This window comes from Lithobates pipiens, unplaced genomic scaffold (genome assembly GCF_037356315.1).
Source record: "Lithobates pipiens isolate NorthernLeopardFrog02 unplaced genomic scaffold, aLitPip1_a1.2 Scaffold_13, whole genome shotgun sequence".
Lineage (NCBI taxonomy): Eukaryota > Metazoa > Chordata > Amphibia > Anura > Ranidae > Lithobates > Lithobates pipiens.
In genome coordinates, this window is record NW_027507718.1 from 22,100,371 (window position 1) to 22,126,987 (window position 26,617).

At 43.4% G+C, this 26,617-nt stretch overlaps 1 long non-coding RNA gene across 2 annotated transcripts in view; it reads left to right on the forward strand.

Moving 5' to 3' along the window:
* The window catches only part of LOC143973967 (uncharacterized), a 95,656-nt gene that overhangs the window by 53,139 nt on the left and 15,900 nt on the right, over positions 1-26,617 (forward strand). For both annotated transcript variants that reach the window (XR_013272141.1, XR_013272140.1), the window contains exons 2-3: positions 64-418; positions 14,833-14,891. This is a non-coding gene — a long non-coding RNA (uncharacterized LOC143973967). The remainder of the gene's footprint in view (positions 1-63; positions 419-14,832; positions 14,892-26,617) is intronic.

Consider the following 26,617-nt stretch of genomic DNA (forward strand, 5'->3'; position numbering starts at 1 on the left):
TTGATTTTCAGTGCGTTCTTGTCCACCCGTATCTGATTTTCAGCTCTGGCCTTTGTTTTTCAGTGCTTTCTGTTAGTTCGTTCTGACCAGCCGACCGCTTTGAAGCCACAAGGACCCTCACCCCAGACCAGAGGGTTTATAACTACTGTCTGGACAGAGCCAGAAGAGTGGTGGAGAACGCTTTTGGGATAATGGCCACCCGGTTCTGCCTATTCCTTATGCCAATCAACATGGTGGAATATAAACCTAACCATATAACCCTTGCATGCTGCATTCTACACAACTCTTTAAGGAGAAATTCAATGAACTACGTGGCCTCAGTTGGGCCAGAGGCCATACTTCTACAAGAAACCCTGACGGCGCTTGAAGTTGTCTGTCCTGGCTTACCTCCCCAAAGCGCCTGCAACGTAAGACAGAAGTATGTCAAGTACTTTACAGGTGGGGGGGGGGGGGGCATTGATATGCCACAAACTGTTTAAGAAACATTTTATTCAAAATTTTTGAATTTAAACCGAAAGAAGATTTCCTTTGATTTACTGCTTGGGTTTCTTTTAGCTGTCTCCTAGGTTCCCCAGTGGGCTTTTCTTTTTGGACATTTTCTTCAATAGTGCAAATTTAATTTATTTGATATATGAGGTGACAATCTCTTCTTTGGCAAACTATTATTATGTTGTGGGTCTGCAACATACACACCTTGTATTTGTTGTTAATGTATGTAATGCATTACTGACAAAAATATTCACCCTTTTCAGCACCATGAACGAATTTTGGGAAGTCATGAAAATGGCATGATTGTGGCAAATTAGAAAGCACTGTGGAAGTTACCCTGTTTCCCCTAAAATAAGACCTAGTGTGATTGTCGGTGATAGCTGCAATAAAAGCCCTAACCCCAAATAAGCCCTAGTTAAAGTCCTTGTAGGTCTTCTTTTCAGGGTAGGGCTTATTTTTGAGGAAAAAGAGTAGGGCTTATTTGGGTGGTAGGGCTTATATTGCAGCCAACAACGACAATCACGCTAGGTCTTATTTTAGGGGAAACAGGGTATTTACTAAAGGAAATCCCACTTTGCACTCCAAGTGCACTTAAAAGTGCACATGAAACTGCACTGAAACTGTACTTGTACTGCAAAGTGGAGTTGCCTTTAGTAAATAACCCCATTGTCACTGTAAACACCAACTTACTACAAAAATTGCTACTGAGCATTGAAAGAAGAAGCCACACATTGTTGAGTAGACAACATTTTACTCAAAGCACATTCACATGTGCATTAGAAAAGGTTTTTGGAATAAACCAACATCTTTGGTATATATATTTTTTTGTTTCACATTGTAACTATCCTTTTTTTGGTTAAACAGGTTTCAAAGCATAACATACACAACTCAGGAACTTACAAAGTTCAAAGTTCAAAGTTAAGGCAATATCAGACATGAGTATGTCCAAACTGTGTTCATCTTGCCTTCATCAGATGGGGTGATGTCACCCCTGTAAAAGCCAAATTTTGAAGATGCACACAAATTGGGATTCAAACTGGGTATTTCCCTCCTGATCCCATGCCTAATGTGAACATGTGCTAGCTCCCATCATGGGGGATTAATGGACGTGTTTTGGGGGTGCAACCCATTCCTCTCACCTAATTGAGTTGGGAGGAAGGGGTTGCACCCACAAAATGCATACATTGTTATCCCGTGATGGCAGATAGCACATATGGACACACTGTGTGCATCTTCAAAATTTGGCTTTTAAAATACTTTAAAAGTTTTTTTTTTTATTCAAAAATACACAAGAATACTGTACAATCTTTGTGTGCCTAAAGCATCAATGATGCAATGATGTTCTTATATTTTTTTTAACATCATTGATGTTTTCCTTTATATTTTCTAAATCAAGATTGTACCCCATTCTCTCCCTGATGAGGATCTTCTTCCACAACATCCAGATCACCTAAAAGAAAAAAACACACCATGTATTAGAAATATGCAGGAACAGATATCTTACCTGAAACTGTGGTCTCAGGCACTCACCTGTTGTGGTGACAATTTTGCCCACTTCATAAACCTCTCCCTCCTCATCCTCTGCTGGTGGTGTGGGGATTTCCCCTTCTTTAGGGGGTGGGGAATCCCTGGTGTCCTTAGATGTCCTGAGTCTTTTCTCTCCTATGTGAATAAAAAATAGGTACCATATTTATCGGCGTATAACACGCACTTTTTCCGCCTTAAAATCTGGGGAAAATCGCGAGTACGTGTTATACGGCGATCCTCTGCGATTTTTGAGCCTCTGGGCAGCTTTCAGCTGCCTTCGGCCCTTCTCGGTGGCTTTCGGTCACTTTCGGACACTTTTGGCACCTTCGGCCCTTCTTGGCAGCTTTTGGCCCTTCTCGGCGGCCGAAAACCGGCGAGAATGGCCGAGAGCGGCCGAAAGCCGCCGAGAAGGGTCAAAGGTGGCCTGAAGCCGCCGATAAGGGCCGAAGGTGGCCAAGGACTACTGGGCGCCGCCGAAATACACAGGACATCTCGGCGGTACCATTTTTAAAAATAGAACCTGAAAATAACACTGACAAGGGGACAAGGCTGCATTACAAAGCTGCAATGATAGAGAGGCTGCAATGATAGACAGGCTGCAATGATGGACAAGCTGCATGACAAGGCTGCATATGACACTGACAAGGCTGCAATGATGGACAGGCTGCATGACAAGACTGCATATGACACTGACAAGGATTCAGATGGACACTGATAAGGCTGCATTGATGGGCATTTAAATGTAAGTTTTTTTTCCTTAAACTTCCCTCCTAAACGTTTTTTTCTTTAAAATTCCCTCCTAAACTTGGGGTGCGTTTTATACACCGATAAATACGGTATACTTAGCACACAGATATTGGAGGGCAGAAATAAGAATATGAAACATTGCTTTGAAGTGTCGTACAATTGTCTATTTTGGCAGTTCCAAGCTGAAGAACATTTTATTTCCTTTCTAAAGCTGGAATACTTACCTTTTTTGTTAAAGTATCACACATGTAGACACCCTTATAGTATCCACTGGAGTACCTGTGTGGGACACCCCAAAAAGTTTGATTCTGGTGTCCCACAATAGTGCTCCTGCGTCCAGATGTGTAAACAGCTGCTGAGTGTCCTCTCCTTACACTAAATCAAGTTTGCATTTCATTCTAGTTACAAATCCATCTAGACAACAAACTTATTTTAATACAAATAGGCATTAACAAATGTAGTTAACCTCTATCTGCCTAAAACATCTTATAATGGGTGAACGAACGATGTTTCCTACGACTGATTACTGTGCCCATGAACATGAAAGTTGCCACTTTAGGCCGGGTTCACACTGCTGCGGGGGGAGATCCGGATGTGATTCGCACCGCACTGCAGTACAAATCACATCCGATCTCCGTAGCGATGCGAGTTCAGCCATACAGATAGTATGGCTGAATTCGCATCGCTCCCGCAGCAAACTCGCACAGGACCCTTTTTTTGGTCCGCAGCAGAATCGGATCGCATGGGTGTTCACACCATGCGATCCGATTCCTGTGCGAGTCTGCAGATCGCACTGCGATATGCGGACGGATCTGGGGGTGTCATTAACATTTCATTGACACTCCCAGCCGTTCGCATAGGGCAGTGTGAACTGCCGGCGGGAGTCATGCGATGCGGGAAAACGCCGCGGATTTGCGGCGTTCCCGCATCGCTGTGGTGTGAACCTAAGGCTAGGTTCACACCACAGCGATGCGGGAACGCCGCGAATCCGCAGCGTTTTCCCGCATCGCATGACTCCCGCCGGCAGTTCACACTGCCCTATGCGAACGGCTGGGAGTGTCAATGAAATGTTAATGACACCCCCAGATCCGTCCGCATATCGCAGTGCGATCTGCAGACTCGCACAGGAATCGGATCGCATGGTGTGAACACCCATGCGATCCGATTCTGCTGCGGACCAAAAAAAGGGTCCTGTGCGAGTTTGCTGCGGGAGCGATGCGAATTCAGCCATACTATCTGTATGGCTGAACTCGCATTGCTACGGAGATCGGATGTGATTTGCACTGCAGTGCGGTACGAATCACATCCGGATCTCCCCCCGCAGCAGTGTGAACCCGGCCTAAAATGCACAACAGTAAAAAAAGCACATGGAGCAGCACAAACTTTAAGAAGAAGAATATGAACACACTACAAAATACTTACTTTTTTGCAGCACACTCTTGATTCTTCTGTACTGATCATGCTCCCTCAATTTGATTATTGTGTCTTATTCCACTCATAGGGATGTATAGGTGCAATAAGCCCCTTTGTAAAACCTGCTTTTTTGTTAATCATGGCCAAAAAAACTTCACTCACAAAGGAATAACTTACCGATTTAACCAATTCCATAATTGCTCCAGCAATTATGTTGTTTATTGTCTGACGTGCCCATGTAAAATGTTATATGTAGGCCGCACTATTTGTCCACTTAGACAATGATTTGGCAAGCATTGTCGCTTACAGAACTGGGTTGCGACAAACATAGTGTGCCACAACATTTTCTAGAGTTCCAGAATCAGTCCACGGTGGGCCTCCGAGTGTGGGTGATCGAATCCATAGCCGGCGGCATTTCCGAAGCAGAACGTTTCTCAAAACTATGTGAATGTGAAATGTTCTGGATTTTCACTTTGGACACTGTTCACCTCAAGGGCCTCAATGAGGAGATCGAGATGCATACCATCCTTTGAGTCTGTGATATTTTCTGATAATATAGTCATTTGTTTGCCCTAGTGTGTCATTTACATTTAGGTACATGTGCGTACTTTTTTACATATACAGATAATCTTTAACTGCTATTTTATATAATGAATTTCTGTATATATATTTTTATATTTACTTTTTATATATATATTTTTTAGAGGCTGCTCTTTTTGTAGAATACTATATACTTTAAGTATCTATTTGATATAGACCCTTCTATATTATCTTGTATTATGTGTATGTGTTATAATGTTTATATTTTTTGTTATGAAGCTAGAGTTTTTGACCCTGATAGTAGGTCTCCTTTTTTGTCTAGGTTAGCCATTCATGTATTAATCTAATATTGATCTAATTTATTTCATTAATTCTCTTTGAATATTTTTTTTATTTTTTTTTATATATTTTTTTTCTATTTTATTAACAGCAGCCCATTATAATTTATCAGTACATTAATACTGTATTGTCAGCTTCATTTAAACTCCTGTGTGTTTATTGTGCATATTGCTACAATGTCTATAGCAGCCCACTATATTCAATTGGTACAGCAATCCTGTATTGCCAGCTTGATTTAAACTCCTGTGGTTTATTATGCATATTGCTACAATGTCTATTGAGGTTAGGTATTTAAGAGCCTTCTTCCCGTCCTTTCCCTATTCTTACACTTGAGAAAGGAGCGCGCATGTGCTCCATGGACTTTGCGGATGCTCTGAAACGCGTTGTGTTCCCTTGCATCGCTGACGTCACACACACGCTCTGCAGTCTTTCAGGCGCTTGACATAGCCGGGTTCCCCCCAGTGTCTTGCGGTCATTACTACAGAGATTTTCTGCACTCTTGGACATGCTTATGACAGCAGCAGCAGCTTCTGCTCAAGTACAGCTTCCTGCTTTTTATAAGTAAGTGATATAAATCTGTTTTATCCTTGATTAAAGCACCTTTTACTGAGTGGCACTCTTCTATTTATTTCTCCTCTAGAAAGAATGTCAGGGGCGGGTGGAGTTCCACGCATGCGCAGTGTTTTTAAAGTGGAACACGCATGCGTTGTACGTACGAACTGTGAGTGGAGGGCGAAGTAACAGAAGCAATGATCTTTATACCGAAGGTACAATTTTAAGTTGTTGCATCAGTGGTCTATACTGCTTATTGATTGAGGCCTATATTGGGTCAAGATTAGGAGAGTTTTGCTTGACATTAGAGTTTGTCTTGGGTCTTGCAGAGGAAATGGATCTATTCAATGATGAGGACTGTATCCCCATATTCATTGATATGTACAGGGAGATGCCCTGTCTGTGGCAGGTAAATCACCCCTTTTATAACAATAAACCAAAGAGGAAGGCAGCGCTAGATCAATTGCTGGAATTTGTGAAGCTGATGATCCCCACGGCAGACATCCCCAATTTGAAGGCCCTAATTGGTGGCATGAGGAGCACTTATAATAGGGAGCTCAAGAAGGTGCAGGATTCCCTGAGATCAGGAGCAGCAGATGACATTTATGTACCCAGGCTTTGGTACTATGACAGACTGCATTTTCTGCCAGGCCAGACTCAACCCAGGCCAGCACTCTCCAATCTTCCTTCAAGGCCCCCCCCCCCCCCCCCCCCCAGCTGAGGCTTCCGACAACCAACCTGGGCCTTCCAGGCAGCAACATGTGATGGAGCCCAGCTTAAGTCAGGTATAGCATTGTCAAATTAATGATGTTAAATATATGTTAGTTTTGATAACTAATTTCTGATTTCACAAAGTGTTTTACATATCAATAGACAGTAGTAACCACAAATGATTGGGACAAGAATGAAAAATGCTGTGGTCAGAATGATAGTCTTTTCTATTTATTAACATTCAATTTGCAACAGTCATGAGCTGAAAATTGTGTGTGATTGATGAACCAAAAACTAAAACTATGTCCTTTTTTCATACACAGGAAAGCCTCAGTCAGGAGGAGGCCGTGGCAAGTGGCAGCCAGGGCGTGGCGGGAGTAAGTGGCAGCCAGAAGGTGGCGGGTGTAAGTGGCAGGCAGGAGGTGGCCCATTAGCTTGCCTGAATTGCAGGTCCTTCCCTTTGGCCTTCCACAAAAAAGTGCCAGGAAGAGGAGTAACCTGAAGGAGGCAGCAATTGGCCTATTTCTGAAGGCTACTGCAGCCCTCAGAAACCTCCCCCAGTGTTCAAGAGGACTATGCCTACGTGGCAGCCTGCAAAATGCTGGAAATGGAGGAGGGCCAATGCCTCTTCTGTGAGGAACTGATCTTGCAAGCCCTAAATAAGGGGTTGAGGGGCGAACTCACAAGCCAAAGCTACGTTTGTGAGTTCAACCATGGTCCTCTTCCTCCTCCTCCACCTCTTGCCACAACTCCAACACCAGAGCCACAGCCTGGAAGGAAGTGTGTAAAGAAGACCAGAGAGTGATGGCCTGAGTTCAGTCTGGTCTGGCAAAAGATGCAGGCTGTTGTATGACCACAGCCTGGGGACAGATATGTCATCTGCTGCTGTTCCTGATCTCTTGTAGTCCTGGACCCGATTGTGCTCATTATTATATGGACTGCTCAGGCCACCAATTTTGACTGTAAAATAATTGATGTGTGCCCTGGGGTACAAAGGCTTTGCCAGTTTCAGCAGTTTCTCCAGCATTGCCTTCCTCTCTATTTTGTTAGGACCCAGAATAAATGGCTATTTCTTTTTGACAAATACTTGCCTGTGTTTTTTACTTCAAAAAGGCCAGTGTGTCTTTGAGTAGGCAGGCACATTTCTTGACACACAAAACAAGAGATAATATTATGGAGAGCACTAGAAAAAAAAGCAGATCTTGATAAAAAATAAATATTAAAAAAAAACATTATTATGGAGCTCTGACGAAAAAAAAAATTATATTATTCATGAGATCACGAGAAATAATAAAGAAATCAGTTTGTGAGAACTCTGTGTGAATATCAGCAGCAAAACAACTTCATTCTTCTAGCATTATAAAAAAAGAAGAGAATGCGCTGAATTAAAAGATTTAAAAATTTGCAGCGTGACGAATGTGCTATCTCCATTACGAGCGCTAGTTTTAACAGACCGAGCGCTTCTGTCTCATAATTTATTCTGAGCATGCGTGGCACTTTGTACGTCAGAATTGTGCACACTTAATCGGAATTTATACAAACGGATTTTGTTGTAGGAAAATTTGAGAACCAGATCTCAAATTTTGTGTGACGGAACTTACGATGAAAAACACTTACAAGATATAAGTGGGAGTTATGCTCCTCATAAGTATGTAGTCCTGGCAGTTCTACTGTATCCCACAGGCTCTTCGCATGATCCAGGTAGCTGGGAAAGGTTGTGGTGTAATGTGCTGAATAGCTGTACATTCAGGAAAACCAGGAAGTAGCTGAGTTATTTTTAGTTAATCTAATTAAAAAAATACTAATGACACAGCCCCATGTCAAAATTTGACAGCTGTTCAAGGGCAAGTGTATGTTCCTCAATGAAGGCAGTGTGCTTTCGGCTGCCAAATTTTGACATGGGGCTGTGGTGAGCAGCTGTTGCGTCTGAATCCACCTCTTTAGCTACCTGCAAAAACAAAGGCAGCCTGCATGAAGGATGGGTTCCAAGTCCCATCTGAAAGAAGTCTAAAATTAAAATTTGCATTACACAATAAATCACGGAGACTCTGATGCAATTTATTTTCATCATGTTTTCATCCCCAGGTGTGTAGCTTAGAAATATTCTCAAAGTCTTCATTGTTTCAGTAAATCTGACCTTTTCATTGCAAATTTTTTCCCCCTTTATAAAGTATGTTGTTCCACCATCTACTATAAATACATTGTTAAAAGGCACCTGTGACAAGCAAATGAGAGCTTGGAACTACTGATCCGTGTAATGAAGTGCAATGAAGTGCATAGCTGTGGACCCACTGTAGAAACTGATACTTTAATTAGACTGAGGACACAATTAAACGCCAACAAAACACTCACGGCTTATTGAGAAAAAACAGTCTTCTTCCAAATGAATATTAGAAAGAGGGAAAGTGCCTGGTTCTTCTCCAAAAATACTCTATAGCACTTAAAAGTTGAGGACTATCTTGGTACCCAAGGATTGAACAAGTTAAAAGGAAAAATTAAACAATTTGTTGGAAAATAGATAAGGTTAAAAACAGTTGGTACACTGTGCACACAGTACCGTGCAAGTAATTGACACGTAGGTCCTAATACAAGAAAATTTAGAAGTGCATCCTGACGGTGTCCTCTACATGTTTCGCGGTATCCAGTCAGTCACTCAAAAACATCTACAAGAGTGAATAAAGTTTCATAACAATTATACACATTTCAAGAATTGGTAGATTAGAGTGTAAAGCCGCGTACACACGTAGCCGTCTGTCCGACGTACTTAGTCTGGCGGACTTCCCGCCAGACTGTCCGTCGGACTTTCCGAACGGGCTACTTGCCCACACACGGCACTTTTTCAGCGGACTAATACGGCGTACTAAGTCCGCCGTACTATCCGCCCTACTTTTGAAATGAACGGACTCGCCCACACACGCGGAAGAAAGTCCGCTCATTTCAAGCGCGTCTCCAGGTAGGCGGGGCCCGCAAAGGAGACGTTGCTGGCCCCGCCGCCTGGTATGGACTTTAAATAAAATCGGCGTGGGGGTCCCCCCAAAGTCCACAACAGACCCTTGTCCGAGCACGCTACCCGGCCGGCCAGGAAAGGAGGGGTGAGCGAGCACCCCCCCCTCCTGAGCCGTACCAGGCCGCGTGCCCTCAACATGGGGGGTGCCTTGGGGAAGGGGGGGCCGCACGGCACCCCCACCCCAAAGCACCTTGTCCCCATGTTGATGAGGACAAGGGCCTCTTCCCGACAACCCTGGCCGTTGGTTGTCGGGGTCTGCGGGCGGGGGGCTTATCGGAATCCGGGAGCCCCCTTTAATAAGGGGGCCCCCGGATACCGGCCCCCCACCCTATGTGAATGAGTATGGGGTAAAAATGTACCCCTACCCATTCACCTGTAAAATAAAGTACAAAAAAAACACAACACACAAGATAAAATAATTTATTGCACAGCTCCGGGGGTCTTCCTCCGCTATCTTCTTGTAGCTCTTTTACTAGCGGAGGAGCCCAGCATTCTTCTTCGTCACATGGGTTGATGTCACATGGGTTGGTCACATGGGTTGATGTCACATGGCGACAGTCCCAGCATCCTCTGGGACTGTGACATCGTAAGGGGGCGGGGTCACCATGTGTCGCCAACCCATGTGACATCAACCCATGTGACACCGCCGAAGAAGAATGCGGGGCTCCTCCGCTAGTAAAAGAGCTACAAGAAGATAGCGGAGGAGTCCGGCGAGAAGACCCCCGAAGACGGAAGACCCCCAGAGCTGTGCAATAAACTATTTTATCTTGTGTGTTGTGTTTTTTTTTGTACTTTATTTTACAGGTGAATGGGTAAGGGTACATTGTACCCCATACTCATTCACATAAGGTGGGGGGCCGGTATCCGGGGGCCCCCTTATTAAAGGGGGCTCACGGATTCCGATAAGCCCCCCGCCCGCAGACCCCGACAACCAACGCCCAGGGTTGTCGGGAAGAGGCCCTTGTCCTCATCAACATGGGGACAAGGTGCTTTGGGGTGGGGGGGCCGCGCGCCCCCCCCTTCCCCAAGGCACCCCCCATGTTGAGGGCAAGCGGCCTGGTACGGCTCAGGAGGGGGGTGCGCTCGCTCGCCCCTCCTTTCCTGGCCGGCCGGGTAGCATGCTCGGACAAGGGTCTGTTGTGGACTTTGGGGGGACCCCCACGCCGATTTTTTTTGGCGTTGGGGTTCCCCTTTAAGTCCATAACAAGGCGGCGGGGCCAGCGACGCATCCTTCGCGGGCCCCGCCTACCTGGAGACCCGCTCGAAATGAGCGGACTCCGCGTGTGTGGGCGAGTCCGTTCATTTCAAAAGTAGGGCGGATAGTACGGCGGACTTAGTATGCCGTACTAGTCCACTGAAAAAGTACCGTGTGTGGGCAAGTAGCCCGTTCGGAAAGTCCGACGGACAGTCTGGCGGTAAGTCCGCCAGACTAAGTACGTCGGACAGACGGCTACGTGTGTACGCGGCTTTAAACTACATTCTAAGTCCGCCGTACTTTCGGGTCAAAAAAGTATGCCGGAGGCTACACACGGGGGGATTGTTTGGCGGACTTGAGTTTGCCGGACTTTTCCACCCGCTTGTTTGATCGTGTGTACGCGGCATAACAGATGCTTGAGGAACAATACATACTAGATTAATCTTGGAGAATCTATAAAGTTATAGGTAGCTTACCAAAGGTGATCCTGGAGGTGCCACGCAGTACCAAAAGAGGCACCCAATAAGGGGTAGACCCCCTGGGCGGACACGGGAGACACTATGAGCACAAAAAAACATAGTTGAAAAATAGTAAGGCGACAATGGGTCCGTGTTAATAGTTATGGACACAACAGTTGGGGAAGTACAGAAAAGGGGGAGGGGAGGGAGAGGTGGAAAGAAGGGGGTAAGTGAAAGGAAAAAGAAACAAGGAATAAAGGGGAGGAAAAAAGAAGGGGGGAGGGAGGGCAAACAAAAATGGGGAAATTGAAAGAGGGGGAGGGGGAAAGGTAGATGCGATAGAAAGTAATAAGGAAGAAAGAAGAAAGGGACAGAAGGGGGGGTGGAAGAACGTGAGAGGGAGGAAAAGGGAAGGGGAGGAAAAGGAGAAGGGGGTAAGAAAGGGGGAAAAGGGAAAAAGAAGAGAGGGGGAAAAAAAGAAAAGAAAAGGGGGGCTACCCTCTCCTTCTCCTCCACCTTCCATCCTTTCTCCCCCCTTCTGTCCCTTTCTCCCTTATTTCTTTCTATCCCATCTCCCTTCCCCCTTCCACCCCCTTTCAATTTCCCCATTTTATTTACCCTCCCCCCTCTTCCTTTCTCCTCCTCTTTAATCCTTGTTTGTTTTTCCTTTCACTTCTCCCCCCCTTCCTTTTCCATCCCCCTTCTTATACTTCCCCACCTGTTGTTGTGTCATTGTGTGTGTTGTTGATGTGTAGTTATTTACACCAACCCATTGTCACCTTACCATTTTTCAACTATGGTTTTTTTGTGCTCATAGCGTCTCCTGTGTCTGCCTTGGGGGGACTACCTTTGATATAGGAAGGTTCCCCCAAAGGGGATTTTTAAGCAGAAAAGTATGTAAGTATCAAAAAATTCAAAGAATTATTGTATTTAATAAAATGTATTTATTTGTTAGCGTATAATAAAACATGAAAGTTAAGACATGAGCTCAGGACGGGGGTATACCCATGAGATACAAATATTAAAACATTAAATATACATAGCATTATACAGCAAACATGTCGATAAAGACAAACACTGACGCGTTTTGACCCGATTCATTAGGGTCTTCTTCAGAGGCTATATGCATACAGTGGGACCTCCCAACCAAGTTTTCCAAAGAGGACCAACAGACAGTTCCGCACGCCAGCAGATCAGAGGGCATCCCAGGATGGAGGCGGACCACACCTCATGCGACTCACAAGGAGTCACGTTCTTTGGAAAACTCGGTTGGGAGGTCCCACCGTATGCATATAGCCTCTGAAGAAGACCCTAATGAATTGGGTGAAAATGCATCAGTGTTTGCCCTTATCGACATGTTTGCTGTATAATGCTATGTATAGTTCATGTTTTAATATTTGTATCTCATGGGTATACCCCGTGCTGAGCTCATGTCTTAACTTTCATGTTATGTTATATGCTTAAAAATAAATAAATAATTCTTAGAATTTTTTGATACTTACATACTTTGCTGCTAAAAAAAACCCCTTTGGGGGAACTTTCCCATATCATATTATTTGGGGTGCGCAGAAACCTTAGCTCTCTGTATTTGTATCTTTTCTGGGGAGGACTACCCCTTATCGGGTACCTCTTTTGGTACTGCGTGGCGCCTCCAGGGCTGTCTTTGGTAAGCTACCTATAACTTTAACGGTTCTCCAAGATTAATTTAGTATGTATTGTTACTCAAGTGTCTGTTGCACTCAAATCTACCAATTCTTGAAATTTGTATAATTGTTCAATTATGAAAATTTGTTCAATCTTGTAGATGTTTTTGACTGATCCCTCCTGAAGAAGCGTTGAATAACACGGAAAATGTAGCGGACTCCATCAGGATACACATCTAAGTTTATTTGTATTAGGACCTACGTGTCCATTACTTGTTTTCAGTGAACATGTCGATAAAGACAAACACTGACACGTTTTGACCCGATTCATTAGGGTCTTCTTCAGAGGCTATATGCATACGGTGGGACCTCCCAACCAAGTTTTCCAAAGAGGACCAACAGACAGTTCCGCACGCCAGCAGATCAGAGGGCATCCCAGGATGGAGGCGGACCACACCTCATGCGACTCACAAGGAGTCATGTTCTTTGGAAAACTCGGTTGGGAGGTCCCACCGTATGCATATAGCCTCTGAAGAAGACCCTAATGAATTGGGTGAAAATGCATCAGTGTTTGCCCTTATCGACATGTTTGCTGTATAATGCTATGTATAGTTCATGTTTTAATATTTGTATCTCATGGGTATACCCCGTGCTGAGCTCATGTCTTAACTTTCATGTTATGTTATATGCTAAAAAATAAATAAATAATTCTTAGAATTTTTTGATACTTACATACTTTGCTGCTAAAAAAACCCCTTTGGGGGAACTTTCCCATATCATATTATTCGGGGTACGCAGAAACCTTAGCTCTCTGTATTTGTATCTTTTCTGGGGAGGACTACCCCTTATCGGGTACCTCTTTTGGTACTGCGTGGCGCCTCCAGGGCTGTCTTTGGTAAGCTACCTATAACTTTAACGGTTCTCCAAGATTAATTTAGTATGTATTGTTACTCAAGTGTCTGTTGCACTCAAATCTACCAATTCTTGAAATTTGTATAATTGTTCAATTATGAAAATTTGTTCAATCTTGTAGATGTTTTTGACTGACCCCTCCTGAAGAAGCGTTGAATAACACGAAAAATGTAGCGGACTCCATCAGGATACACATCTAAGTTTATTTGTATTAGGACCTACGTGTCCATTACTTGTTTTCATTACCGTGCATGGTACTATGTGCACAGTGTATGTATCTATGTACTGTAACAACTGTTTTTAACCTTGTCTATTTTCTAATAAATTGTTTAATTAGTCCTTTTAACTGGTTCAATCCTTGGGTACCGAGATAGTCCTCAACGTTTTAGTGCTACAGATTATGTTTGGAGCAGCTCCAGGCACTTTCCCTATTTACAATATCCATATTTAAGGATGATGGTACCCACCCCTATCCCCTTATCACCTTGAATGAGGCTTAATTTATCTTCTTCCAAATGAAGGTGACTTGTGAGTTTAATTTATTGGCAAGAGTTATCAGACACATACTGGATTATGTTCTCGTAAAGAACTTAAGTAGGAAAGACTATGTATGAAGAATCTTCCATATTTATGGATTCTGACATTTAGAACCATTCTTTGCTGGGCAAAACAAAGTCATGGCGCTGTAGAACACACTAAAACAATGCAAAAATCACTTTTACTTTTTAAATGAAGCACTTTTTTTGTACTGTTTTTTTCTAACCACTGACTATTTAGCTATATAGTCATGTTATAAAATCTCGAAAAAAAACGTTACCATGCCAATGCAATTTTTAAAAACAGAAAATTCAGTACATACCTTTCTGTATTTTTTCCTTTCCTGATGCCTATCAATGGAAGCATACAGATGGTTGAAGCTCTAACTACTTTTTAATAGAGTTATTGCCTACTTTTTTTAAATAAATCACTGTTTTTGTACAGTTTTGGTTTCCTAACCACTGACTATTTAGCTATATAGTCATGTTATAACTGATTTTTCAACATGGCTGCACTCACCATGAATTTAATAGTTTGTAACATCAGGCATAACTGGTGAATTACTGCATGTCAAAGTTCTCTCCCAGTGGTAGAAGATTACTGTTAAAGCCTAACTTCAGCCAAAACTGTTTTTGTTTTAAATTTTGAATAGAATGAGAGGGTAATATATGCTTTGTATGTTTTTACACATTGTGGTAGTAGATGAGGAGGGATAGAACTTCTGACAATGTTTGTTTTGCTATCTGTTCCTTCCTGTTTCAGTGATGGCTGCACCCCTCAACCATGGACATCCCAGGAGGGTAGGTTATGTGGCTGAAAAGGTAAAGTGACAATGTCTGAATGTACAAGATATATGTAAAATGTAGAAGTACCTGTAATAAATAAATAAATCTAGTCCCTAAAATCTCAAAAAAACACATGAATGCAATTTTTAAAAACATAAAATTCAATGCATAATTTTCCATAATTTGCCTTTCCTGGTGACTATCCATGGAAGCATACATATGGTTGAAACTCTGACCCTTCAATCCACAGTACTAATCGTAACTCTATAAAAGATTAAGCCCTTGCCCAGGTTCAGAGTTTTCAGAACTATGAACAAGACAAGGAATGGAACTGTATGCTGCCAAGAATAGACACCAGGAAAGGAGAATTTTCAATTTTTCCTGGTGGGTTTATGGTTACATATACAGGTCCTTCTCAAAAAATTAGCATATTGTGATAAAGTTCATTATTTTCTGTAATGTACTGATAAACATTAGACTTTCATATATTTTAGATTCATTACACACAACTGAAGTAGTTCAAGCCTTTTCTTGTTTTAATATTGATGATTTTGGCATACAGCTCCTGAAAACCCCAAAATCCTATCTCAAAAAATTAGCATATTTCATCCGACCAATAAAAGAAAAGTGTTTTTAATACAAAAAAGTCAACCTTCAAATAATTATGTTCAGTTATGCACTCAATACTTGGTCGGGAATCCTTTTGCAGAAATGACTGCTTCAATGCGGCGTGGCATGGAGGCAACCAGCCTGTGGCACTGCTGAGGTGTTATGGAGGCCCAGGATGCTACGATAGCGGCCTTAAGCTCATCCAGAGTGTTGGGTCTTGCGTCTCTCAACTTTCTCTTCCCAATATCCCACAGATTCTCTATGGGGTTCAGGTCAGTAGAGTTGGCAGGCCAATTGAGCACAGTAATACCATGGTCAGTAAACCATTTACCAGTGGTTTTGGCACTGTGAGCAGGTGCCAGATCGTGCTGAAAAATGAAATCTTCATCTCCATAAAGCTTTTCAGCAGATGGAAGCATGAAGTGCTCCAAAAAATATACTGATAGCTAGCTGCATTGACCCTGCCCTTGATAAAACACAGAGGACCAACACCAGCAGCTGACATGGCACCCCAGACCATCACTGACTGTGGGTACATGACAGTGGACCTCAGGCATTTTGGCATTTCCCTCTCCCCAGTCTTCCTCCAGACTCTGGCACCTTGATTTCCGAATGACATGCAAAATTTGCTTTCATCCGAAAAAAGTACTTTGGACCACTGAGCAACAGTCCAGTGCTGCTTCTCTGTAGCCCAGGTCAGGCGCTTCTGCCGCTGTTTCTGGTTCAAAAGTGGCTTGACCTGGGGAATGCGGCACCTGTAGCCCATTTCCTGCACACGCCTGTTCACGGTGGTTCTGGATGTTTCTACTCCAGACTCAGTCCACTGCTTCCGCAGGTCCTCCAAGGTCTGGAATCGGTCCTTCTCCACAATCTTCTTCAGGGTCCGGTCACCCCTTCTGGTTGTGCAGCGTTTTCTGCCACACTTTTTCCTTCCCACAGACTTCCCGATGAGGTGCCTTGATACAGCACTCTGGGAACAGCCTATTCGTTCAGAAATTTCTTTCTGTGTCTTACCCTCTTGCTTGAGGGTGTCAATGATGGCCTTCTGGACAGCAGTCAGGTCGGCAGTCTTACCCATGATTGCGGCTTTGAGTAATGAACCAGGCTGGGAGTTTTTAAAAGCCTCAGGAATCTTTTGCAGTGGTTTAGAGTTAATTAGTTGATTCAGATGATTAGGTTAATAGCTTGTTTAGAGAACCTTTTCATGATATGCAAATTTTTTGAGATAGGAATTTTGGGTTTTCATGAGCTGTATGCCAAAATCATCAATATTAAAACAAGAAAAGGCTTGAACTACTTCAGTTGTGTGTAATGAATCTAAAATATATGAAAGTCTAATGTTTATCAGTACATTACAGAAAATAATGAACTTTATCACAATATGCTAATTTTTTGAGAAGGACCTGTATATGGTACATACCTAGCCACGCAGGTAGGTACTGCCAAAAAATAATCTTTATAGTAATTTTTGTCAGAAAATTAAGTCCTGCTAAATCATTTCAGGCTACCCCCTTTTGCAGGTATACATGGCCTTGAAAAAGTATTCATACCCCTTGAAATTTTCCACATTTTCTCATTTTACAACCAAAAACATAAATGTATTTCATTGGGATTTTATGTGATAGACCAACACAAAGTGGCTCTCTGGAATTTAGTGGTATTTCAGAATATGTCTACCAACACTCTAGGCCACTATGGACTTTGCCATTGTCTTTGCACAATCTGAGAGTGGCATATAGAGAGTGGCTAGTAGATGCAGACTCAAATGCAGAAATCTGTCCTGTGGTCTCTACACTTCAGACAGTGACCCCAGGCCGTCGTCTTATATTGCACAGATTCAAACGTTTTATAACTTGGAAGTCACTTCAAACAACAGTAACTGTAAAGGTATTGCAAACAGAAACTCTATCCCCAGAGACAATGCGCTTAGAAAACCTGATCCAGTTCTTGAGCAAAATGGCCTACCTAGAGTAGATAGCCATCCTGGGAATTCAAAATTAGAATCAAACGAAAAAACCCCACTCATAATTTTTGGCCATAATCACAACATTTTTTGATTGCGCTGCATTATTATCAAGAAACTGAATACCAATACCACTATTTACAGAAGTGTTATGACCTGCTGGTCTATTGATAGATGGAGCTTAAATATTGATGAGTACTGTGACCTTTAAATGTATTATTTGCCACAAGCTTCATAGCATGCTACAAACACAAAAAATGTGTACCTAAACCCAAAAAACAAACATGTTATAGATTGCAGTTTACTGGTGTGTTATGGTAGCTGCATTAACTTCCTTTTTTTAGATTTTTTTCCCATTAGTTTTCCCTGGTGTTTCTGCCAATACCACTGTATGTGTCCTAGGGTCACAATGTTCACTCTCTATACCACGGTTTCTCAAACAGGCTTCCATGGAACTCTAGGGTTGCTTTAGAGGTTACTAGGTGTTCCTTGAGCAATGAGCTATTTCTGCTTCTCAGATAAGTTCTCACTGACAGCAATAATCTTTTTATCTATCCGTACAAGGGTAATTCATCCCAAGGACCACAAATGTAAGGTATGGTATTCTTCCCACTGATCATCACACTAATGTATCATGACAAGTTGTAGGTATAGTGCTTTTTGGCAGGGGTTCCCTGAAATTGAAAAGGTATTTGAAAGGTTCATCTGTGCTCAAGAGGTTGAGAAAAAAGCTTGCTCTATACTGTAGCTATGGAGGAGCAGCAGGACTTCTCTTCTGATTTGAGCTACAAACACCTCCGCTTCTCCTAATTTTAACCACTTGAGATCCGCACTATAGCCGAATGACGGCTACAGCGCGGACCTCCTTTGCCGGGACTACGTCTATTGACGTCGTCCCGTGCACGAGCGGCCTGCGCGCCCCCTGAGGGGCGCGCGCGGCGCGCTCTGTGATCGGCGAGTCTATGAGACTCGCCTGATCACTGATCCAAGCAAGGGGTCGATCCCGACCCCTTATCACGTGATCAGCTGTCAGCCAATGACAGCTGATCATGTGATGCAACGGAGCCGGTAATCGGCTATTATTCCTCCTCGCGCTGACAGCGCAAGGAGAAAAAAAAAGAGCCGATCACCGGCGGCCGTGATCGGGACATCAGTCCCGATCACGGCCAGCCCTGCCAGTGCCCACCTGCCCGCTGCCAGTGCCACCTTAATAAAACATAAGTGCCCCCAGTCAGTGCCACCCAGCAGTGCCCACAGTGCCACCCAGCAGTGCCCACAGTTCCACCCAGCAGTGCCCACCGTGCCACCCAGCAGTGACACCCACAGGGCCACCCACAGTGCCCACAATCTGCCTCAACAACGGTGCTGCACCCCAGTGCCACATATCCGTGCCCATCAGTGTCATCTACCAGTGCCCAGCAGTGCCGCCCATCAGTGCCACCCATCCGTGCCACCCATCCGTGCCACCCATCCATGCCCATCTTTGCCCATCAGTGCCGCCTTATCTGTGCCCATCAGTACTGCCTTATCTGTGCCTATCGGTGCCACCTTATCTGTGCCTATTAGTGCCGCCTTAACTATGCCTATCAGTGCCCACCAGTGCAGCCTATCAGTGCCCACCAATGCAGCCTATCAGTGCCCACCAGTGCAGCCTATCAGTGCCGCCTCATCAGCGCACTTCAATGAAGGAGAAAAATGACCTGTTTGCAAAATTTTATAACAAACTATTAACCACTACAGCCCCGGACCAATAAACACCTTAAGGACCAGAGGTCTTTTTCCAATTTCGCACTGCGCTGCTTTAACTGGTAATTGCGCGGTCATGCAATATTGCACCCAAACGAAATTTGCGTCCTTTTCTTCCCACAAATAGAGCTTTCTTTTGATGGTATTTGATTGCCTCTGCGATTTTAATTTTTTGCGATATAAATGGAAAAAGCGAAAATTTTGAAAAAAAGAGATATTTTCTTCTTTTTGTTATAAGAAAAATCGAATAAACTACATTTTAGTCATACATTGAGGGCAAAATATATTCAGCCACATGTTTTTAGTAAAAAAAATGTCAATAAGCGTATATTTTTTGGTTTGCGCAAAAGTTATAGCGTCTACAAACTAGAATACATTTTCTGGAATTTACACAGCTTTTAATTTATGACTGCCTATCTCATTTCTTGAGGTGCTAAAATGGCAGGGCAGTACAAACCCCCCCCCCCCAAATGACCCCATTTTGGAAAGTAGACACCCCAAGGAAATTGCTGATGGGTATGTTGAGCCCATTGAATATTTATTTTTTTTGTCCTAAGGGATTGAATAATGACAAAAAAAATAAAAAATTTACAAAAAGTTGTCACTAAATTATATATTGCTCACACATGCCATGGTTATATGTGGAATTGCACCCCAAAATATATTCCGCTACTTCTCCTGAGTATGGGGATACCACATGTGTGGGACTTTTGGGAGTCTAGTCGCGCACGGCACCCCGAAAATCACCACCTTCAGGATTTCTAAGGGTGCAAATTTTTGAATTTACTCCTCACTACCTATCACAGTTTCGAAGCCCATAAAATGCCAAAATAGCACAAAACCCCCCAAAATTACCCCATTTTGGAAAGTAGACACCCCAAGCTATTTACTGAGAGGCATGTTGAGTCCATGGAATATTTTATAGTTTGCCACAAGTTGCGGGAATATTACAAACTTTATTTTTTTTGCACAAAGTTGTCACTAAATGATATATTGCTCACACATGCTATGGGCATAAGTCAAATTACACCCCAAAATAAATTCTGCTGCTTCTCCCGAGTACGGGGATACCACATGTTTGGGACTTTTTGGGAGTCTAGCCGTGTACAGCACCCCGATAACCAATCACCGCCTTCAGGATTTAAATATAAAACGCTACCAAAAAAAACTGTTAGCGATCGCAGGGATCAGGCCTGACTCTGCGATCGCTGCAGTTATGTGTTTAGTGTTTTGTAAGTGACAGTGATCGATCGATACTGCACTTGGGTGGGCTGGGCAGAGGGGCAAAACGCAGGTGCCAGCAGGTATCTGGGCTGATCCCGCTAACAATGCGTTTTTTTGGAACCCTGAACTGCTGGGGACGCTAGTATAGATCTGATCAGATCAGATATTGATCTGTTCAGATTCTATACCACTACGGGAGGTTTATGCTTTGCGTGTGGGTGTTAGCGGTACTGGCACTAACCTAGCGCTGCCTGGGGCGACGCAGACCCTGACCCTAAAACCTAATTGATATCACCCTCCGGGTGATCAGGGGGTTAAACCTTTATTGGGTAATAAATGGTGGGTGCCCTGATGCTATAAAAAGCAAACTAACCAGAGTCACCCGTAACACTTATACAGTGATCAGTGGTGAAAGGGTTAACTAGGGGCAATCAGGGGGTTCAAATTTTTATTAGGTAGTATATGGGGGACCCTGGCGCTATATAAAAACCTGATGGGGAACCTAAATAACCAACTGGCTAACCAGCGTCACCAGTGACACTTATACTGTGATCGCTGGTGAAAGGGTTAACTAGGGGCAATCAGGGGGTTAAAACCATTATTGGGTAGTATATGGGGGTACCTAACGCTATAAAAACCTGGCGGTGAACCTAAAAAAATAACTAGCTACCTAACGACACTAGTGACACTAATGCAGCGATCAGAAAAACGATTGCTTAGTGACACTGGCAAAAGGGGGTGAAAGGGTTAACTAGGGGCAATCAGGGGGTTAAAACCATTATTGGGTAGTATATCGGGGTACCTAGCGCTATAAAAACCTGGCGGTGAACCTAAAAAAAAACTAGCTACCTAGCGACACTAGCGAAACTAGCAACACTGATGCAGCGATCAGAAAAATGATCGCTTAGTGACACTGGCGAAAGGGGGTGAAAGGGTTAACTAGGGGCAATCAGGGGGTTAAAACCATTATTGGGTAGTATATCGGGGTACCTAGCGCTATAAAAACCTGGCGGTGAACCTAAAAAAATAACTAGCGACACTAGCGACACTAGCGACACCAATGCAGCGATCAGAAAAATGATCGCTTAGTGACAGTGGCAAAAGGGGGTGAAAGGGTTAACTAGGGGCAATCAGGGGGTTAAAACCATTATTGGGTAGTATATCGGGGTACCTAGCGATATAAAAACCTGGCGGTGAACCTAAAAAAATAACTAGCTACCTAGCGACACTAATGCAGCGATCAGAAAAATGATCGCTTAGTGACACTGGCAAAAGGGGGTGAAAGGGTTAACTAGGGGCAATCAGGGGGTTAAAACCATTATTGGGTAGTATATCGGGGTACCTAGCGATATAAAAACCTGGCGTATCCAGCGGGAGGGGCTCCGATCGGACCCCCCACCCGCTGGAAGGCAGGCACGTACATCTACGTGCTTGTGCCTGCCTGTGCCATTGTGATGACGTACAATGGCAATACGGCGGTCCTTAAGTGGTTAAACATGATTTTTTTTTTGCATCTTTTTTTGTTTGTTTAGCAAAAAATAAAACTCTGAGCTGTAATTAAATACCACCAAAAGAAAGCTCTATTTGTGGGAAAAAAATGATAAAAATTTCATTTGGGTACAGTGTTGTTTGCCCGCGCAATTGTCATTCAAAGTGCATCAGCGCTGAAAGCTGAAAATTGGTCTGGGACTGAGGGGGGTTTAAGTGCCCAGTAAGCAAGTGGTTAATAACATTCAGGGTAATTTCTTTGTAGTTCACTGAAGATAGCTGGCACACCTAATAGCATTGTTTGAGAGTCCAGTTTAGGCGTCATGGACACTGGGGGGGGGGGGGGGGTTGATTTGCTAAAGGCAATTCCACTCTGCACTATAAGTGCTCTTGAAAATACAGTCACTGTAGATCTGAGGGGAAGAGCTGAAATGAGGGGAAGCTCTGCTGATTTTAACATCCAGTCATGTGTAAGCTAAAATGCTGTTTTTTTATTTTCCTTGCATGTCACCCTCAGATGTCACCCTCAGATCTACAGCAACTGCACTTCCAAGTGCACTTTCAATACAAGTGGATTTGCCTTTAGTAAATAACCCCCTGGGTGTTTAGCCTCTGTGCATAAAATCCAATTGTTTTCATGCATCCAGAAAGCACAGTCTAAGGCAGACTGAAATATGCTGCAGTTGGATATGGCTGGATGCTCCACCAAGGGGTATTTATGCTGCACCTTTAGGGCATTATGCATTCAGGAATGTATGCCTGGAACTCAGAATACCCATGTGTCGGACCCTGAATGCATGTACGCCCAAACAGAAGTGCAACTTGGTACAGTGTCCAGCCTAAGCATATTTCTGCCAAATCATGGGCTCTGAAAGGCTGAAGACAATGGGTCTTTTTTAGAAGTCATTTAAATGAACAGAGAGCTCTTGTAGTATGGGCCATAAGAATACACTTTCAGCACTACTGGACACTATGGGGTTGACTTCCTAAAACTGGAGAGTGCAAAAGCTGGTGCAGCTGTGTATGGTAGCCGATCAGCTTCTAAAATTAGCTTGTTTGCTTGAGCTTTGACAATTAAACCTGGAAACTGATTGGTTTCTTTGTAGAGCAGCACCAGATGTTGCATGTTTCAAGGCTACAGACCCTTGAGTATCTCTATACCTGTTTTGGGTGTTAATTGTATACACTGTGTGTGTATATATATATATATATATATATATATATATATATATATATATATACACACACACACACACACACTCACAAATGTCAAATTTTTGTAAATATTTCATTATATCTCTTTACGTGACAACACTGATGAAATGACACTTTGCTACAATGTAAAGTAGTGAGTGTACAGCTTGTATAACAGTGTAAATTTGCTGTCCCCTCAAAATAGCTCACATGGCCATTAATGTCTAAACTGCTGGCAACAAAAGTGAGTACACCCCTAAGTGAAAATGTCTAAATTTGGCCTAATTAGACATTTTCTCTCCCCAGTGTCATGTGACTCGTTAGTGTTACAAGGTCTGAGGTGTGAATGGGGAGCAGATATGTTAATCGCTCTCACTCTCTCATACTGGTCACCGGAAGTTCAACATGGCACCTCATGGCAAATAACTCTGAGGATCTGAATAAAATAATTATTGCTCTACATAAAGATGGCTTAGGCCAGTGATGGTGAACCTTGGCACCCCAGAGGTTTTGGAACTACATTTCCCATGATGCTCATGCACTCTGCAGTGTAGTTGAGCATCATGGGAAATGTAGTTCCAATACATCTGGGGAGCCAAGGTTCGCCATCACAGCCCTAGGCTATAAGAAGATTGCCTAGGCCCTGAAGCTGAGCTGCAGCACAGTGGACACGACCATACAGCAGTTTAACGGGACAGGTTCCACTCAGAACAGGCCTCGGCATGGTCGACCAAAGAAGATGAGTGCACGTGCTCAGCATCATATCCAGAGGTTGTCTTTGGCAAATAGATGTATGAGTGCGGCTAGGATTGCTGCAGAGGTTGAAGGGGTGGGGGGTCAGCCTGTCACTGCTCAGACCATATGCCGCATGCTGCATCAAGTTGGTCTGCATGGCTGTTTTCCCGGAAGGAAGCCTCTTCTAAAGATGATGCACAAGAAAGCCCACAAACAGTTTACTGAAGACAAGCAAACTAAGGACGTGGATTACTGGAACAATGTCTTGTGGTCTAATGAGACCAAAATAGACTTATTTGGTTAAGATGGTGTCAAGCGTGTGGGGCGGCAACCAGGTGAGGAGTACAAAGGTAAGTGTATCTTGCATACAGTCAAGCATGGTGGTGGGAGTGTCATGGTTTGGGGCTGCATGAGTACTGCCGGCACTGGGGAGCTACAGTTCATTGAGGGGACCATGAATGCCAACATGTACTGTGACATACTGAAGCAGAGCATGATTCCCTCCCTTCGAAGACTGGGCTGCAGGGCAGTATTCCAACATAATAACGACCCCAAACACAGCTCCAAGATTACCACTGCCTTGCTAAAGAAGCTGAGGGTAAAGGGGATGGACTGGCCAAGCATGTCTCCCGACCTAAACCATATTGAGCATCTGTGGGACATCCGGTCTAACATCCACTACCTCTGTGATGTCGGCATCCTCAAACAGAAAGTGGAGGAGCACAAGGTCTCTAACATCCACCAGCTCTGTGATGTGGTCATGGAGGAGTAGAAGAGGACTCCAGTGGCAACCTGTGAAGCTCTGGTGAACTCCATGCCCAAGAGGGTTAAGGCAGTGCTGGAAAATAATGGCGGCCACACAAAATATTGGCACTTTGGGCCCAATTTGGACATTTTCACTTTTGTTGCAAGCGGTTTAGATATTAATGGCTGTGTGTTGAGTTATTTTGAGGGGACAGCAAATTTACACTGTTATACAAGCTGTGCACTCGCTACTTTACATTGTAGCAAAGTGTAATTTCTTCAGTGTTGTCACAAAAAAAGATATAAATAACATAAATAACATTCTTACAAAAATGTGAGGGGTGTACTTTTTGTGAGATACTGTGTGTATATACATATATATATATATATATATATATATATATATATATATATATATATATATATATGTACACACATATACATACATACATACACACACACACTAAAAGTTCCAATTCAAGACATGAACAAGTCTAAATGAATGTGCTACATGACCCAATTCATGGTTTATGATGCACACCAAATTTCAGAATCTAAGTATAAACCTATTTTATAAACCTATTAAACCTATTTTGTAACTACCATTTGCAATTAAAAAGCATGCACATTCGTGGCCAAAGATAAATAATATTGCAAGGGCACTTTGATATTTATTATATAGCCTGTCGCTTAAAAAAAGGACATCAAGGCTAATGTGGCAGGTTGGTCTAGGATAGGCCAACAAAAACCTAAATAGTTATATTCTGAAGATTCATGGATGCTTCCACACGTAGACAAAGCGAATACACATATATCACACCTATAATCCTCAATGCAGGCTAATGATCACACTTAACTGAATATAAACAATGTTGCGCTGTAGCTTACTTTCTTGGCAAAGTTTCTTCTTTTCATGTAAGTATATTGTTATACATTTTTGACAAAACAATTGCTACACTGTGATGAATTTCAGTCATTGGTTTAACTATAACAATTTATGTTCTCTAGTGACCCAGTAACAATGTCAACCTGATTCAATAACTGAGACAAATGTGTGTCTATTGAAAGTGTGAGGAAGACTAGGTTATTATTAAAATGAAGTGGCCAGTGACTCTGAATGGAAGTACAGAGCATATGAAAATTAGAGAGCCTGTAGTGAGAGTTGTAATTTTCCAGTTTATAATATCCAGTGTATAAAGGTTATGCTGGTATATACTGTATACATCATGGGCAGACACACAAAATGGAGGCATCATTGAAAAGGCAGGGAGGGCACAGGAGTGTGGTTGTCAGTTTGAGACTTGCTTGTCAGTAAGGCAAGTGGGTATTAGTGTGGGAAAGTGTATCTCAAAGCAGGAGGGGTTTGTGGAGGTGGTTGAGAGGTTGGTAAGAGTGGGACATCTGGATGTCTGTCAGCATAACTAGATATACTGTATATAGCATTAATATTCTTTTGCTCAGCATCACTCATAGAAAGGCAAAGAATCCGATAATGATAACCCCTAATTACACCTTAACCACTTTAGGACCGCCGCATGTAAAAATACGTCGGCACAATGGCACGGACAGGCACAAGCACATACCCGTACATGCCTGCCTTCCAGCGGGACCCCCTCCCACTGGCTGCGGCGGTCCGTTTCGCTTCAGGAGCGATCCGGGATGAGGGGATGGCTGTTGGTTTCTGACCATCCCCTCTTGATCGCTCCTGGCGAATGAGAAGCTTCCCCTGCCTGTGTAGTGTAAACACAGGCAGGAGGAAGTGATGTCACTCTCCTCGGGGCGGTCTTTTTGACCAGACGGCGAGGAGAGAAGACATCCTAGTAAGTGCACCAACACTACACTGACATGTAGGTACACATAGGCACACGTTAACTCCCAGTCAGCCCCTGATCACCCCCCGACCACCCCCGCCCCCCCCCCCCCCTCCCAGTCACAGTGTCACTGATTGCAGTGATCATTTATTTACTGATCACTGCATTTAGTGTCAGTTGTAACTGTAAAAAGTGTCAGGGCAGTTAGTGTTAGGTCCAGGGTAGCCCCCTACCCCCCCAATAAAGGT